Below are 6,124 nucleotides of genomic sequence, written 5' to 3'. Positions count from 1 at the left end.
GTATGTGGACACCTGCTGAGTACACTACATGACCAAAAGTATGTGGACACCTGCTGAGTACACTACATGACCAAAAGTATGTGGCCCCCTGCTGAGTACACTACATGACCAAAAGTATGTGGACACCTGCTCGTCCAACATCTTATTCCACAATCATGAACATTAATATGGAGTTGGTCCCCCCCTTTGCTGCTATAACAGCCTCCACTCTTCTGTGAAGGCTTTCCACTAGATGTTGGAACATTGCTGTGGGGACTTGCTTCCATTCAGCCACAAGAGCATTAGTGAAGTTGGGCACTGATGTTGGGCGATTAGGCCTGGCTCGCAGTCGGCGTTCCAATTCATCCCAAAGGTGTTCGATGGGGTTGAGGTCAGGGATCTGTGCAAGCCAGTCAAGTTCTTCCATATCGATCTCGACAAACCATTTCTGTATGGACCTCGCTTTGTGCATGGGGGCATTGTCATGCTGAAACAGGAAAGGGCCTTCCCCAAACTGTTGCCACAAAGTTGGAAGCACAGAATCGTCTAGAATGTCATTGTATGCTGTAGCATTAGCATTAAGATTTCTCCTCACTGTGGAACTAAGGGGCCTAGCCCGAACCATTATTCCTTCTCCACCAAACTTTACAGTTGGCACTATGCATTGGGGCAGGTAGCATTCTCTTGGCATCCGCCAAACCCAGATTTGGCCATCAGACTGCCAGATGGTGAAGTGTGATTCATCACATCAGAAATACTGGACATTTTGAACTCTTATTATGGTGGTGAGATGACAAAATTACAATCATGGTTTTGAATTGGACTCGCATTTTTCTGGTCTCGGCCTTCACTCGGTCTCAAACCACCTTGTTCCCCTCCTGGTCTTGGTCTTGACTCGGCCCCCTTGTCTCGGCCCCCTTGACTCGGTCCCCTTGTTCCCCTCCCGGTCTTGGTCTTGACTCAGTCCCCTTGTCCCCCTCCCGGTAGCGTTAAGATGTCCCTTCATTGAATTTAAGGGGCCTAAACCATGAAAAACAGCCCGACCATTATTGTTCCTCCACCCAACTTTACTGTTGGCACTTTGCATTGGGGCAGGTAGCGTTCTCCTGGCATCCGCCAAACCCAGATTCCAATGGCGGCGAGCTTTATACCACTTCAGCCGAAGCTTGGCATTACACTTGGTGATCTTAGACTTGTGTGCGGCTGCTTGGCCATGGAAACCCATTTCATGAAGCTCCCGACAAACAGTTATTGTGTTGAAAGTTGCTTCCAGAGGCAGTTTGGAACTCGGTTGTGAGTGTTGCAACCGGCAGACGATCTTACGTACTTCAGCACTTGCCGGTTCCGTTCTGTGAGCTTGTGTGGCCTACCACTTCGCGGCAGAGCCGTTGTTCAGAATAACAATAACAGCACTCACAGTTGACCGGGGAAGCTCTAGCAGGGCAGATATTTAAAGAACTAACATGTTGGAACGGTGCCACGTTGAAAGTCACTGAGCTCTCCAGTAAGGCCGTTTTACTGCCAATGTTTGTCTATGGAGATTGCATGGCTGTGTGCTCGATTTAATACACCTGTCAGCAACGGGTGTGGCTGTAATAGCCGAAACCACTAATTTGAAGGGGAGTCCACATACTTTTGTGTGTATATATAAATATACAGTGGGGAGAACAAGTATTTGATACACTGCCGATTTTGCAGGTTTTCCTACTTGCAGAGCATGTAGAGGTCTGTAATTTTTATCATAGGTACACTTCAACTGTGAGAGACGGAATCTAAAACAGAAAATCACATTGTATGATTTTTAAATAATTAATTAGTATTTTATTGGATGACATAAGTATTTGATCACCTACCAACCAGTAAGAATTCCGGCTCTCACAGACCTGTTAGTTTTTCTTTAAGAAGCCCTCCTGTTCTCCACTCATTACCTGTATTAACTGCACCTGTTTGAACTCGTTACCTGTATAAAAGACACCTGTCCACACACTCAATCAAACAGACTCCAACCTCTCCACAATGGCCAAGACCAGAGAGCTGTGTAAGGTAAAATTGTAGACCTGCACAAGGCTGGGATGGGCTACAGGACAATAGGCAAGCAGCTTGGTGAGAAGGCAACAACTGTTGGCGCAATTATTAGAAAATGGAAGAAGTTCAAGATGACGGTCAATCACCCTCGGTCTGGGGCTCCATGCAAGATCTCACCTCGTGGGGCATCAATGATCATGAGGAAGGTGAGGGATCAGCCCAGAACTACAAGGCAGGACCTGGTCAATGACCTGAAGAGAGCTGGGACCACAGTCTCAAATAAAACCATTAGTAACACACTACGCCGTCATGGATTAAAATCCTGCAGCGCACACAAGGTCCCCCTGCTCAAGCCAGCGCATATCCAGGCCCGTCTAAAGTTTGCCAATGACCACCTGGATGATCCAGAGGAGGAATGAGAGAAAGTAATGTGGTCTGATGAGACAAAAAATAGAGCTTTTTGGTACAACCCCAAGAACACCATCCCAACCAAGAAGCATGGAGGTGGAAACATCATTCTTTGGGGATGCTTTTCTGCAAAGGGGACAGGACGACTGCACCGTATTGAGGGGAGGATGGATGGGGCCATGTATCGCGAGGTCTTGGCCTACAACCTCCTTCCCTCAGTAAGAGCATTGAAGATGGGTCGTGGCTGGGTCTTCCAGCATGACAACGACCCAAAACACACAGCCAGGGCAACTAAGTAGTGGCTCCGTAAGAATCATCTCAAGGTCCTGGAGTGGCCTAGCCAGTCTCCAGACCTGAACCCAATAGAAAATCTTTGGAGGGAGCTGAAAGTCCGTATTGCCCAGCGACAGCCCCGAAACCTGAAGGATCTGGAGAAGGTCTGTATGGAGGAGTGGGCCAAAATCCCTGCTACAGTGTGTGCAAACCTGGTCAAGAACTACAGGAAACGTATGAACTCTGTAATTGCAAACAAAGGTTTCTCTACCAAATATTAAGTTCTACTTTTCTGATGTATCAAATACTTATGTCATGCAATAAAATGCAAATTAATTACTTAAAAATCATACAATGTGATTTTCTGGATTTTTGTTTTAGATTCAGTCTCTCACAGTTGAAGTTGAACCTATGATAAAATGTACAGATGTAACGGGCATTGTTGGTGGAAGAAGGTGAAGACCAAGGTGTCCATATTTATTAGAATGAACACGGAAATAACAAAAATACCAAAGAGAAACGACCGAAAACAGTTCTGGCTGGTGCAGACACACAACACAAAATAATCACCCACAAAACACAATAGAAAACAGGTTCCCTAAATATGGTTCTCAATCAGGGACAACGATTGACAGCTGCCTCTGATTGAGAACCACACCAGGCCAAACACAGAACTAGCAAAGCATAGAAAAACTAACATAGACAACCCACCAAACTCACGCCCTGACCATACTAAAACAAAGACATAACAAAAGAACTAAGGTCAGAACGTGACAACAGGCCTCTACATGCTTTGTGAGTAGGAAAACCTGCAAAATCGGCAGTGTATCAAATACTTGAATTTACTGGACTCCAATCAAGTTGTAGAAACATCTCAGGGATGATCAATGGAAACAGGATGAGCCTGAGCAAAATACATTTTTATTTTTAATAAAATTCTAAAAACCTGTTTTCGCTGGCCATATGGGGGTATTGTGTGTAGATTGCTGAGGAAAAATAAATATATTTCATCCATTTTAGAATAAAGTTGTAACGTAACAAAATGTGGAAAAAGTCAAAGGGGTCTGAATATTTTCAGAAGGCACTGTATACACACACACACACACACACACACACACACACACACACACACACACACACACACCATCCTCTTCTCTGTGCCAAAATGTAATTTTACGAAGTTATCTTTGTGGGTTTATGGTCAGTTAAACCCTATGCTCTGGTCAGTAGTGTTTTCTGAGTGACTACTTCACTGTGTTCACAGTATGAATTATACATACCATTTTTGATGCAAAGCCTAAATGACTCTGTCCACACACACACACACACACACAGAAAAACTCTCTCTCTCTCCCTCTCTGTCTGTCTGTCTGTCTCTCTCTCTCTATATATATATTGTAATTTCTCTGCATATGCTGTTATCACGATAAACGTTCCTCTCCATCTCTCTCCATCCCTCTCTCTCACTTTTGTTACCGCCATCGTTACCATAACAACCACAACCTTTTGAGTTTAGTGCTTCTCTGGGGTGGGTGGGGTGGGGTGGGGGGGGGGGGTTAATACTGAAGAGGAGAGAGAGGTTAGAGGGGGTGCTTGGGGTATGCGGAGGGATATAAACAGAGGGATGGAGAGAGAGAGAATGGCTATTAAGTGGTGGGGGGAATGGAGAGATAGAGGTGGGTGCGTGTGGCTGCATCACGTCGTGATGAATAGTCTTCTGTTTCCATTGGTTGGCTATCGTTGGAATTTACCTGGATACTCGTTTAAGCCTTTTATAGCATCTTCCAACCATAGTTGCCATCTAATTCCCAAGGGGCTATAGACTACAGTAGATGAACAGGTGAGATAATGTTGCCTATAAACTTGTCGTCCATGTTCGGCATGTTTGCTGTCAAGGCCCCTGCCATGTGAATAAATGTCTGTCTACAAATAAATCAATGTGTTTAACCCAGAGATCATTTTTTTTCTCCAAAAGTTAATATTTGACTCCTTCAATCCAGGCTACCAGTTTCGGTTGACAGTGGTGATTCGTCCCAAATGGCACAATATTCCCTATATAGTGCACTACTTTTGACAAGGGCCTAAGGTTAGGGTGCAGCAGACAATCTGTCAGGTGAGTTTGTGACCAACGGTTTATAACTGTCATTGTAAAGATCCAATGAGAGACCTGGCCAATGAGTGAACTCTGCTCTGTGATAGGACAGGAGACAGGAATCTGCTCCAGAGTGTGATGTTTAGTTGCCCACCAAACTAGCTATAGATGTAGGATGAACTCCTCTTGGTAATATCCCCAATCCTACGATAGAACAGCTACCCAGAGTGCACTTCAGTTTTTGGCATGTCGTTAGTTCATCCTATAGACCTTTCACTCACCTATAGGATGGGCTGTTACATAGTGGATAGAAGCGAAAAAGTGAGGGAGGGAGAAAGGGATGGGGGGGGGGGGGGGGGGGTCATGCCAACCATAGATAGGGGAGGGAGGGGGGGGGGTCATGCCAACCTCGCGAGCCCGCCCTCGCACACCTCTCAACGCCTACCCGGACACCGCGATAGGACAGCGCGCGAGGATGGCACAGAGAGATATGTTCGGAAGCGAGAGAGGGAGAGAGAGAGATTGAGAGAGAGAGGGAGAGAGAGAGAGAGAGAGAGGGGTATAGGCAACGAAGAGCAGCAATAACAGGAAACACCGCGCGCAGGGCTTTCCTACCGAGTCGATGCTCGCGCTGACCAGAGCAGACCGATAAAACGGGAAGAGGAACGTCTCACAACTCTAAACAGAACCAACCGGTTCTAACAGTCTCTCGGGGAGAGAGAAAAAGGGAGAGAACAGTCTGTTTCCGTGCAGGGAGTTATCCAGTCGAGTGAGTTGTCAAAAGTAAATGCTATGTTTGGTTTGTCACACTGTCCATATGTCCGTTGCTGTGACTGCACTACCAATGTGTGTGTGTGTGTGTGTGTGTGTGTGTGTGTCCGTCCGTCCATGTTTATGTAGCCTAACCTATTATCAACTGCGACATACGTGCATAGACAATTAATGGGTGCCCGCAGCCCGTCGCTCCACACTGTGCAAAAACGGTTCGGATTAACGTTATTTCCACGTTAGTTCAACACAAAATATCTATGTGATGAAGTTAAATCAACGTGGAAAACAGATTTTTTGGATTTGTAAAAAGTCATCAACATTAGGGCATTTCGTATTTTTTTTTCCACCAAACTTTTAACCGAAATCCAATGACCTGATGACATTTGTTGATTTCACGTTGAATTCACGTTAGTTAACAACTCAACAAATGTAAATCAAAGTAAACGTTGAACTGATGTCTGTGCCCAGTCGGTCATGCGTCAGTCAGGACAGAGCGGAACCGGAGTTCTGTTCTCTCACTGTGGACAGATGTTTCAAGCCGCGGCGCGGAAGCCTCAAAGACAGCGAGACCTTTTA

At 45.6% G+C, this 6,124-nt stretch overlaps 1 protein-coding gene across 2 annotated transcripts in view; it reads left to right on the top strand.

The window, feature by feature from the left end:
- The first annotated feature begins 5,230 nt into the window (after positions 1-5,230).
- The window catches only part of prox3 (prospero homeobox 3), a 7,195-nt gene continuing 6,301 nt past the window's right edge, over positions 5,231-6,124 (top strand). The window contains exon 1 of one of the 2 annotated variants that reach the window (XM_036987217.1): positions 5,231-5,560. The gene's annotated coding sequence lies outside the window, so the exon portion shown is untranslated. The remainder of the gene's footprint in view (positions 5,561-6,124) is intronic. The other variant, XM_036987216.1, reaches the window with a different exon arrangement.

Source organism: Oncorhynchus mykiss, chromosome 9 (assembly GCF_013265735.2).
Source record: "Oncorhynchus mykiss isolate Arlee chromosome 9, USDA_OmykA_1.1, whole genome shotgun sequence".
Lineage (NCBI taxonomy): Eukaryota > Metazoa > Chordata > Actinopteri > Salmoniformes > Salmonidae > Oncorhynchus > Oncorhynchus mykiss.
The sequence above is the reverse complement of the archived record's forward strand: the minus strand, read 5'-3'. Positions and strand labels throughout refer to the sequence as shown.